The sequence below is a fragment of the Aquarana catesbeiana genome, linkage group LG05, assembly GCF_042186555.1.
Source record: "Aquarana catesbeiana isolate 2022-GZ linkage group LG05, ASM4218655v1, whole genome shotgun sequence".
Lineage (NCBI taxonomy): Eukaryota > Metazoa > Chordata > Amphibia > Anura > Ranidae > Aquarana > Aquarana catesbeiana.
In genome coordinates this window covers 251,043,779-251,056,448 of record NC_133328.1, presented here as the reverse complement: position 1 = coordinate 251,056,448, position 12,670 = coordinate 251,043,779, and the positions used below count along the sequence as shown (strand labels likewise).

At 43.9% G+C, this 12,670-nt stretch overlaps 1 protein-coding gene across 2 annotated transcripts in view; it reads right to left on the bottom strand.

The window, feature by feature from the left end:
- The window catches only part of PDIA4 (protein disulfide isomerase family A member 4), a 187,102-nt gene that overhangs the window by 87,068 nt on the left and 87,364 nt on the right, over positions 1-12,670 (bottom strand). The window lies entirely within an intron of this gene.

The window sequence follows — 12,670 nt, the reverse complement described above, 5'->3', positions numbered from 1 at the left end:
GGTGGGCCCCTAACAGACAACCTTTTTTGTTCATTTTTATCTTTACATCAGCAAAGACTAAAGGGAAGCCTACTTAAGGGTAATAGATTAACCGAGGCTTAATCCCTGGGTTTAAGGCATGCCCACTCTGTGGCTTTACTTACGCCTGAGTGCCTACTTCAGGAGAATAAAGTCCATAGCAGGAGTATAACACTTATACTGCTACATCTAGTTCTGCTAGAAGGGTGAGATGAAGGCCATGCACCGAGCCGTAACCTATTCGGTCGGATATACATCTTTATACTTCATCTTCAGGTCATAATATTCCTCTGAACAGAACTTCCCAAGTTCTTACTAAGCAGGGTGATTCTTTATCGCCTTCCTCCAGTGTCCTATAACCCTACTGGGCTTCAACCCTAGGAAATGGTTCCAGCATCCCTGAATGTAAGGGGCTGAGGCTTTCTGACATGTGACGTCTGCAGCCAGAACTCCAGGCCCCTCCACGGAAAAGAGGGCTGAAATACAAAAGGTGATACATGCATTATTAATATCACAAATTAAAAAAGACCATAGATTGTGGACCCAGCACAATAGATTTAGACAGAAAGGACACAAGCATAGACAATAATGTGTATCTGAGTGTGGCTAGCTAAACCAACATATCAAATATGGGAGAGACCCAAATCTGAACTTCAATGTAGACAAACAGTCCTCACAGTCTGGTTTTCTGATGTACAGCCAATCTGTAAAAACATTAAGATACACGCAAACCCTCAGCCTTGGTTCACACTGGGACGACTTGTCAGGCGACCTAGTCACCTGACAAGTAGCGTCCTGTTCTGTGCAATGGAGCCATTCTAAATCGGCACGATGCAAGTCGCTCCGACTTAGAAAAAGGTTCCTGTACGACTTTGGGGGCGACTTGCATTGACTTCTATACAGAAGTCGGTTCGCAAGTCGCCGCTGAGTCGTGTCCTGGGTCGCCTGAGGCAGTCGCGCTGTAAGTCGTGCTGCCTCAGTGTGAACCGACCCTAAATGCTGCGTGTTTCTGAAGTGCAGCTAGCTAGGTCATAACTGATATATATACATAAAGGATGGGAGTCCTGTTTACGGTGGAGTTTTACTGATGTACAGCAAAACAGGGCCATAAATATAAGACAGAAAGACCCAAACTTCTATGTTGCGTATTTCTGATGAACCACCAAATACAGTTATAAGATCAATATGGCCCTGGCTAGCTAAACCAACATAAGACAATATCTTTTCTGTTATGCAGTTCTGTAGTGCAGTCACATAGAACCAACACGGAAAGGACCCAAGCAACCTGCAGCATTGTGTTTTTCCGAAGTGCAGTAAGGCAAGGGAATCTGAAACAGAAAGCACCAACAAGCTTCAATGTTGAGTATTTCTGCTGTACAGCAACATAAAAACAGACAGCCTTCCTAGCTGCGATCTTTCTGGTGTATTGCAAAGTAAGGCAATAAACTCCATGATGTCTATTCTTGTGTGTAGCAAAACCTCAACCAGAAGGGAACTTCGGGCTCCCACACCTGTGCGACCCAACCTGCAACCGCAAAAACGCAAGAGAATCACTATGGCTTCCAATGGGAACCATTTGTGTCTGTGCAACTCCAGGTCGCAGCGCCACCAAGCAGACCCTGCTTTCTGGATCCACAGACCTCAAGATTACACAGGTCGCAGGTAACTTGCAATTTTCAGGTTGAACAAGCGAGGGGTCCCCAATGCTCTATCTCCCTGGAGGCGTGCAGCCAACAACACCCTGCTGTGTATCCCTAAGAAGCAGCAAGGTAGAACAATGAGAAACAGAAAAGACATCGCTCACTGCTGTGCCTTTCTGATATGCAGCCGATAAGGCAGTAAATATAGGACATACAGGACACAAACAATCTTCAATCTTTGTGTATGTCTGATGTGTAGTAATATACCAATACTGAGCAGATACGCCACCATCCTCAATGTGTCTCCCTGCTGAGGCAGCAAAAACAAATCAGAAAAGGACAAGCAACCTTCACTGCTGTGTCCTTTCTGATATGCAGCCAATAAGGCAGTAAATGTAAGACATAAAAGGACAGACAACCTTCAATCTTGTATATGTCTGATGTGCAACAATATAACAATCTGAATAGAGATAGCACATCCATATTGAAGGGATTTGGCATGCGACTCAACATGTCAAATCGCATGCCTAAAATCGGCAACCTTTGCCGTTAATAGCACTGTCAGCCTGACGCCACTTTGCGGGGCTGCACCGATTACCAAAGGCAGTACTAGTACTACCCCTGGCACAGGTTCAACTTGTATTTCCCAATAATTCAGGACCATCAATCTTCACTACTGCCTATCTAATAAGCAACCAATAAGGCAGTAATACAGGACACACAAAAAACCCCAGACAGAACTCAATTTTGAGTATGTCTGATGTGCAGCAATATAGCAAATATGAGCAGAGATGTCATAAGACTAAATGATATGCATTTCCGCCATGCATCACAAAACCAGAAAGTACAGACCACCTTCCCTGTTGTATCTTTCTGATCTGTAGCCAAATAAGGCAGTACCTTTAGGATATAAACAGACAACAACAAAGCTTCAGTGCAGTGCATTTCTGATGTACAGCACTATATCCCTTATGAGCAGAGATGTCACAAATTTCAATGTGTATTTCTGCTGTGCCCCAAAACATCCCAGCAAGGACAAACCTACACTACTGAGCTCTACTGGTGTGCAACCAAGGAGGAGTCATGGTGTATCCCTTTATGAAATAACCAAACAGAGCAATTTGATCCCTAGGCATAGCCTGGGCTGTAGATACTAACACTTCACCCCCCAGTGAAGGAACAAATTATAAAAATGGTTAGACACCTTACAATAGTAGCTGTTGTCCTACCTTACCTCCGTGGACTGAGCAAACGCTAGCCAGCTCACACACAGGTGGGGCTGATCAGAAACTAAAGTCTCAATGAGCCCAGCCCTAGAGGCCAATTTAGGACAGCCTCTAGAAAAGGTGGTCACCAATTTAGCCTGGAGGAAAATAGCCACCTGCAGGCTTTAAACAAGCAATCATGTATCTAGCTCTTGCATATGTTTGCACAGAAAATCCTTAATTAAAGGATATAGGAAGCGATTTATGGTAAATCGCCTTTAGATCTGTCACTGAGTTGACTGCAGCCCAAACCAACAAAAAGGTTTTTCTTACCTCCTGCACTTCAATATAACCACAATGTAAAGGTGGAGTGGGAGGTTGGAGCTTAGGACTTCAGATTCCTAGCAGCTGGGCTAATAGGGCCATATAACCTAGTGCACCTGCTGACCAGGAGAGCTTACTCCTGAATCCTTCAACCATTGCACAATCCATAAATTGTTCAGTGGTATACCTGGCCTGTAAGGAACTCTTTGTATCTACCAGGTCCTTCCCCCCCCCCCCCCGCTTTATTCATCCCTACTAATGTCCCACAACCGGACATGTAGGGAGAGTGTTGGAAACCTACTGTTGTGATCACCACAGTGTCTCTGCTGTAAGAGAGAGCTGTGGATGGTGGTTTTAGCAGTAGCTTCTGGGCTATTTTGTTATGCAGACCCCAGGTCCTGCACTGCACCACTTAGTAAATTCAGGGGGAAGGGGAAGAAATGCCTTACCTACCTCTTTCCCATCTGAGGTGGTTTAGGCACACTCACTCCTCTGCACTACTTGTCCACCATACAGCATCTCTGATGTAAGAGGGAGCTGTAGCTGGTGTTTTTAGCAGAAGCTTCTGGGCTATTTGAATCCAGACCCCAGGGGAGATTATCTCAAATGCCCAGAAACCATCTGGCTGGGATTGGGGATTTTGCAGCTAAATTCCCAAGGTAAAGGAAAGTACTCACCGTTGTAGTCTTCCCCTTTTTCCACAGCCACAGGGCTTGCTTTTCCATCCTTATGGTCCACACGCAAGGAGGATAGCCGCCAAAGTGCCCCCCCCAACTGCTAGGCTGTGTCCTGCCAGTCAGTATATACATCTGGGGGGGGCAATGCCGTACGTTCCTCATTCCCTTCTGAGGTGGTTTAGGCAGACATCCACCGTAGTGAACTGGTGCCTCCTCGAAAGGAGGATGTGGGCGCCTGCTCCTGCTGACTCTCAGCCTTCCCACCTGGGTAAGAACGCAGGTCGTTCAGGCGGCGCCCTCCCCAGCAGCCCACGCGAGCTACCAGGGGCCCAGGAGTCGGGGGCCCTGGAAAGAACTGACAGCCAGCACCCCTGTCTGAATGGACGCCCGGACAGGTAAGGGGGGGGAGACAGGAAAAAGGCCCCTGAAGTTCTGGGGACACCACTGTACCCAGGGGCCTTCAGCTCTCAGGGGGGCTCTTCCAGTTTCTGCTGCCCCCCCTGAGGAAAGGATAGGGGAACCCCCCAGGAAGGATAAATATATCCGGCCAGACCCAGAGGCCCATCAGGTACTAACCAGGCCCGACCCTGCTTTGCCTCCGAGATCATACGAGATCGGGCAGGCGGCGCCCTCTTTCACTTTCAGGGTGATGTGGCCATAGGCCTTCCCCAGGCATTTGGTCCGGCTCCCAGGGGGGGACCACCAGCCACAGGCTTCGGGTCATTTGGAAAAAAACAAACGGTTTCGCTGTGTAGGGAGAAACACAATCAAAAACTGAGGATCAAGGGGAAGGGTGGGGACTTAAAACAGCTGTCGATTGATTGTGTTTCCTGTAGGGAGGAGCCTCTCATCTCTCAGGTGTGCCGTCCTGGAAGATGACTAGAGAAAAAGAAGTGCAATAGCAAGTGTTTGGGCTCCTTCTGCTAATCTCGTGTTAGTAGAAGTTTGGTGAGAGACGATTTGCGCTTTTCAGATTGTTTTACTGCTCTTCAGTTTGTGCTTGTGAGCTTGTAGCTGTTCTTCAGTGGGTGTAGTCAGTTCATATCTGTTTTCCAGTGCGTTCTTGCCCCCTCGTTTCTGATTTTCAGCTCGCTCTTCACAGGCCTTGCTGTTCTTCAGTGTGTTCTGTTCCTTTGTTCTGAGCAGCTGACCGTTTTGTTGCAGGTACGTACTCGTCGTAGAGTTCGTGTTGTGTGGGGGTTTGGTGTTGGGGTTCATACTTGGACCCAAGCCCAGTCCATGAACAGTGCGGGGAAGAGCTCATGGACCAAGAATTGGTTACTCCAGCGTGACCAATTCTCTCATTTACCTTTGCTGGGTGAAATCCAGGAGAATAATCCTGATAATTTCAGGAACTTTCTCCAGACGACGGACCCTGTTTTTCAACATCTGTTGGCTTTGCTGACCCCTTGTATTATGAAGCAGGACATCTGCATGCGGCAAGCCATCACTCCCGAGCAGAGGCTAGTTGCCACGTTGCGGTACTTGGTGGTTCTCTACAGGCATCTCCCCCCAGGCTCTGGAGATCATTATCCCAGAGACGTGTTCTGCCATCATTCAGGTCCTGCAGAAGGACTATATTAGGGCAAATTCTCTCCTTTAACATCACATTCTATGTATTTAATGTTTGCTAATGTATTGTATTTATTTCCTTATTCCCCAATTATCATGATTGTAATATGCTGTGAATGTCTTCTTTGTCCTCATGCATGCTGTAAGCTTTTAATGCTCTTTTTTGTCCTTCATGCATATTTGCCTTCACTAACCTCCCCAGCATGTTATCCTGGGCCCATATACACCTAGCCTAGTCACTTAATGTATTTTGTCAGCTCCATTGTAGTGCTTTACCCTGAGCACCCCCTAAAATGTGTCCAAATGTTATTGTTGTCCTTAAATTCAGGCAGAGGCTTTTTTTTTTTTGGGTCCCAAACTCAGCTCGAAACCCCCCCCCCCCCCCCAAAATTTTTACAATGGGCCATCAGAGGGGGTGAGGAATCCGATAAGTGGGCCTCATATTTTTGTCTTTAAATACTCCTTAAAATAAATGTTATACTGATGTTGGCCAAGAATGTTTTTGTGTAATCTGCTTGCAATGTTATGTGCAAAAGTACTAATATTTTTTTGTCTGGTTTGACGCCACAGTTTCTTTCAACGCCACAGGAATGGCAGACTGTGGCCTCCCATTTTGCCAACCGTTGGGACTTTCCCAACTGTGGAGGGGCTATAGATGGGAAGCATGTCCACATCGTGCCACCACCCAATTCGGGGTCTTACTATTACAATTATAAGGGTTTTAATAGTATAGTGTTGATGGCGGTGGTGTCGGCACAATACGAGTTCCTCTATGTGGACATGGGGAAGAATAGCCGGGTGGAGGAGTCTTCGCCCAGACCGAGTTCTCCCAACGTCTCCAGACTGGTGGCCTGGCATTGCCACCTGCTGCGGACAGCGTTGAAGGACTCCTGTTCGTCTTTATTGCTGATGAAGCATTCGGTCTGGGCGAGCACCTGATGAAGCCATTCCCCAGAGGAACCTCACCCCGGAGAGGAGGGTTTTTAACTACTGGCTGGCCAGAGCCAGAAGAGTCGTTGAGAATGCCTTCGGGATAATGGCCAGCCGGTTCCGCCTGTTTCTGACAGCAATACATATGGCGGACTAAAAAATTAACCACATCATACTATCCTGCTGCATATTGCACAATTTATGTAAAAATGCCCAAAATTATCTTGCCTCAGTTGGGCCTGAGGTCAGACTTCCTGCTAATCCCCTGACGGGCCTGGATACTGGCAGTCCTGGCTTGGCACCCCAAAGCACCCGTGAAGATCGCCAGAAATATGTCAATTATTTTATGGGTAGGGGGACCATTGCCTTACCATTTAGACAATGTCTATATATTTTTTTAATTAAAAAAAAAAAAAATAAAAAATAAAAATAATATAATAATAATAATAATATTAATAATAATAATAATATTAATAATATCTGATAAAATCTTGAAATTTTCTTTATTGCTTGTGTTTCTTTTTAGCTGTCTCCTAGTGCACTTGTAGTGCCAAGTGTATTTTCCTTTAGTAAATAAGCCCCATTGTCACTGTAAACACAAAATTACTTACAAAACTGGTATTGAGCATTGAAAGAAGAAGAAGAAGAAGCCACACATTGTTGATTATCAAACTTTTTACTCTGTGCACATTCACACGTGCGTTATAAAATTTTGATGTAAAATATTTTTTTTTTTCTCAAGTTTTTTACAATTTTTTTTTTTTGGTATAAACAGGCATGTTTTAAAACATAACATACACAACTCTGGAACTTACAAAGTTCAACGTAGAAAAAATGAAGGCAATATCAGACATTATAGTATGTCCAAAATGTGTTGATATTGCCTTCATCAGATGGGGTGATGTCACCCCTGTAAAAGCCAAATTTTGAAGATGCACACAATTTGGGAGTCAAAACGGCAATTCCCTCCTGATCCCATGCCGAACGTCAACATGTGCTATCTCCCATCATGGGGGATCAATGGACATGTTTTGGGGGTGCAACCCCTTCCTCTCACCTACTAGAGTTAAGAGGAAGGGGTTGCACCCACAAAACGAGTACATTGATATCCCCTGATGGCAGATAGCACATGTTGACACACCTTGTGCATCTTCAAAATTTGGCTTTTAAAATGTAAAAAAAAAAAAAAATATTTTTGTTTAGTACATCAAATGGTAAAATGGTGGCATTTCGTAGTACAGCAAATGGTAAAATGGTGGCATTTCGAAGATATTTAGATTCTCCCCAACACATCAATCATGCTCTTCATGTGTTGTTCCATAACATGGAGTTTATTCCTTATGAGGTCAATTTCACGATTCCACACCATGATGTCCTGGATTAGCCTTTGTGCACCGTCACTTGTGAAATGTTCAGCTTGCTATTCCACAACCAGCACATCACCTAAAAATTTTAGTAAAAACAAGTATCATAAAATATGCAGGCATACATATATATTACCTGAAGCCGGGGTGTCAGACACTCACCTGTTGTGGTGACAAGTTTGCCAACTTCCTCAACCTCTCCTTCCTCCAGATCCTCAGGGTGTGGTGTTATATGTAGTACCTGGTGTCCTCTGAGTGGTGTCCCCTGAGTCCTTTCTACCCTATGAGAATGAAACAAAAAGGTATACTTAGCACACAGATATTTGAGTCCAGAAATAGGAACATGAAACATTGCTGGGAAGCGGGATACACTTGTCTTGTTTTCCAAGCTGAAGACATGATTTTTTTAGCTTACCAAAAGCTGGAATACCTTACCTTTTGGTGACAATTTTCACACATGGAGACCCCAAGTATCCACTGGAGTACCTGTGTGGGATGCCTTAAAAAAAGTTTAAGTGCTTCTGAGTCCAGATGTGTAAACGGCTGCTGAGTGTCCTCTCCTTACATTACACTGAATCAAGCTTGCATTTCATTCTAGTTACAAAACACATCTAGACAGCAATGTACAAAACTTATTTTTACACAAATAGGCATGACCAAATGTATTTAACCTGTATCTGCCCAAAACATCGTATTTAATGAGCGAACAATGTTTCCTATGACCGATTACTGTGCCCACAAACATGAAAGTCGCCATTTTAAAACGGTACAACAATAAAGAATAGCACTTGGAGTATCATGCAAGTATAATAATAATGATGATAGGAACACACAAGTACTTACTTTTTAGAAGCACTCTTGATCCTTCTATACTGATCCTGCTCCCTCAGTTTCAGGTCTGACCAGCGTTTCCTCAATTGCTCCTTGGATCGTCGTACCCCAAAATTTCTGTGCAGACTCTTCACAACTTTAGTCATGATCTTGGCCTTTCTCACATTTGGGTTTAGGTACGGTCCATGCTTCCCATCATAGTCGTTCCTCCTCAAGATGTCCACCATCTCCATAAAGGCCATATTTGAGGCCTTAAATCTTATCTTCCGGGATCGGGACGTTTCTGGCTCTGGGCTTTCCTCCTGCTCGTTACTGCTATTATCACGCACCTGCTGTGTCTCCGCCATGTCGCTCCTACTGCGCGCCGAAAGAGAAGGGGCGGGGAATATTCTCGAAAGAACGTCAGGGGCAGGCGACGTTTCACACATGCGCAGTGTATATCAAGCTAACACGCATATGTCGTACGTACAATCTGTGTGCGGAGGAAGAAGGAACAGAAATGGCGAGTGTCCTAAACCAAGGTAAAATTTTAACTTGGGCCATCAGTGGCCTATACTGCTTCAAGATTGAGGCCTATATTGGGATAAAATTATGAGTTTAGGCTGACATTAGTGTTTTTTGTCTGGTGTATTGAGGAGAAGGACAAGGACAGGAAGAACAAGAAGAACAAGAAGAACAAGAAGAAGAAGCTATAGATGCAAAAAACAGTAGGAACAGTCCCATGTGGGACTTGTAACTGACAACTTATGGACACACAGACAAACATTACTCTACCCAAACGGCACAATTCTGAAACCTAGACACTATGTAAAAACTGTAAAACTCCCGGCATGGTATACCTCCTCTAATGTGAGTGTTATTATATCGGGTAGACTATACTTGAATTTTGGAGAAGAATCTGACACATAGCAAGTATAAGCAAAAAGGATCCGGTGTCTTGCCGAGAAAGTTCCCCCTGGCGGATAAGGACCCCCCCTGTACTGTGCAGGCGCAGCGCTTGTGCAGTACGAACGACTAAGGAGCCGCCGAAAATAGCCGAAGCGCAAAACCTTCAATCAGCTGTACACGGCGCCTGCGCCCTGGGTCAAGGTTCAAGTACCACCATCCAAGTGGACCTAGAGGGAGAATAAAAAAGTGCCGAGCAAAGCGAGGCCGTGCCCGAAGCGTGGCGAGCAAAGCGCCGTGTACAGCCGATTTCTATTCTATTCGGCTATTCCTGCTGGCTCCTACTGCGCAAGCGCTGCGCCTGCGCAGTAGAGGGGGGTCCTTATCCGCCGAGGGGAACTTTCTCGGCAGAACACCGGAAATGCCCTGGGGTAGACACAGTGCCCTGGTGCATGGTGAATCCATGCCCAGGGTAAAATTCCTAGCATTAGATTATGTACACCCCAATCCCAGGGGGGATTTCAATAAAAATAAAATTGCTACGAGAACTAAAAAGGTGGATTTTCCAACTTAAAGTCACATCGCCACCAGGCCTCAATGAGGCATTACATTTCAAACCCTTCCTGCATGGCTTTACCTCGGGGGGATTTGAACTTAATTTGTAAAAACAGATCTACAATATTTTTTTTTTCTTGTATTCACATTTAATAAGGGTATTACTTATGCTTATTATTTCTGGAAACTTTGTACGCAAGGTTTATTCTGTTTCAAATTTGTATTTTTATGTAGCTGCCCAGTATGTTAAATGTATGCGATTGTCGCAATGCATTTTTCTGTAAAGCATTTCTTATGGATCTGGTGGGGTCGTTGATGCCTTCAGTGGATTCTGGACAGTGGTGTCATTTCCTGCCCAGACTTCACATCAGACACACCATGACCTTCCTCGATACCCTCCGGAAAGAGGCTGGTTAATGTTTTGGCTAGAGATGCATGTCGTGACTCACTTCCACTGAGGCGACTGCCTCCCTTCCTCTGATCTGCACTCCAGTTTGGAACGAGGGTCTGTGGCCACATGCACATTGGCGGTGATGCAAGATGTCATCCTGCCCTGTTGATCCGGGGTCGTGCCGCGCACCGTTACGTTGGGAGACCCAGGATGGACATCGCTCACCACTTCTAGATAGAACGAGCGCCCTAAGCAATGCATCGCCATCAGTGCGTTTGTATTGCTCACATTGTGTTAGGCAGGCTATTTATTGAACGCCCAAGTTGGCTATCAGTTGCTGCAAGATGCATGCTAACTGTCGACATATGTATTTCTTGACTCACAGTTATTATCACTCCTGATTGTTTAATGCTCCGAGATTTATACCCCACGCCAAGGATGGCTTCTAAAATTTAAACTTGTTTCTCTGCCAAACATCCTCTAAACCATTGCCTTATCAGTATAAGTTTATCCCCATTCATTCACCAATTTAACTGACTGGTGCTACCAGGGGCCTATTTCCCCATTGGGGTCCTTGTGTATGTGAGTCTGGGCTAAATGGCAGTTTTGCTGCCCACTGACCGCAGGGGCCCATTTGTACAGCCGCTACATCCAGCAGGAACTAATGTGTTTTATACAAACTATGTTATCATTTGAGCTTTGTAAATATAAATTATCAATAAAATAAAGTAGATGTGTGTGTGTATATGTATATATATATATATATATATATATATATATATATATATATATATATATATATATATATATATATATATATATATATATATATATATATATATATATATATATAAATAAAATATAACACACACACACACACACACACACACACACACTTTTTTCAACCCAACTAGAAGAGTCCCTTCTTTAAACAGTAGCATCTAGTGTTAAGCAACTTATTTTTGCTATCTGCACATGTAATATTGACAACTCATTTTTTGAACATCATGCATACCAGAGCTCATGTAGTTTTTATATAATGTGTTTTTCTGTATTTGTATGTAAGAAAGAACTTCTTTTGGATATACCCCCATTTAGTTTACTTGTTTTAGCTGCCTATAGGCCCATGGAAGCAATTTTTCTATATTACTATATTTTGGGCTAGCATCATTTCTTCTTACCCATGTAGGTGGGTCCCTCTTGACCATTTGTCACTATGCTTACTAATACAATATAGATTTACATTATAGAAAAATAATACCCAGTTCATAACCCCCGAGGAATAGCCTGAAACATGTTGGTTTTCATCACAACTGTTCATGGGAGCTGGCCTGGAATCAGACACGTGTAGCCCTCTGGATGCTATGTTTCTGTCTTGAGGGTATTCATATGTAATATACCAATGTTTGGTCTATGTTGTATGTACATGCTCATTTTTATACATTTTATCCTTGAATTTTAATGATATTGATGTCAAAATAAAAATATATCTTTTACTTTACATAATGAGTCTGCACACTAGTCTTAGTAAGGCAGGAAGAGGTGCCAAGACCTTTGTGAACACGCTGGGAGCAGAAAAAAAAAAAAAGCCACTGCGACAAACTGGAAATCGTCTTGAACTAAAAAGTGTAGAAAATGCCAATGTGGTTGATAAATGGAAATATGTAACTAGGCATCTTGGATGCCAGATATTCTGTCTAAGACAGGTCATAGCTGACCTTGTGGATTCCATACAAATCCCTCAACAAATACCTTCAAATGTCCCCACTGGGCTTTGGTACTGTGAAAAACTGAGTAAAAATCTTTGAACCCATCTTGAAGAGGTACTGGCACAACCACTCCCGGGGACAGGAGACTTGGGATATTCTGTAAATGTAAGTGACAGGATAGTTTTTAGATGATTTGAGAAAAGAAAGCAGTGAGGGGTTAGAGTTTTGAATTCTACTTTTTACACCTTTGAAACCACAAGTCTGGGACCCAGAAAAAGGCTAACAGAAGTTTCCCCCACTCCTGGGAGTAAGGACACCCCTTCATTGAGAAGAGGGCTGCAGGGAAGACTTGTTGGGCTTTTTGGGCCAAATCTTCTGCTAAAAGAAAGAGTTGAAATCAGGTTTGGAGTATGAATCCGGGGGGAAAGCGACTGAGTGCTTTGTGTTTTGAAGAGGTAGAAGCTCCAGTGGATCAGGGTTTTTTTTAGGGATTTTCCAATGTGAAAAAAAAACTCCTCCCCTGTGACATCTTTAATGGATTTGTCAAATCCTTTAGCAAAAACATGTCC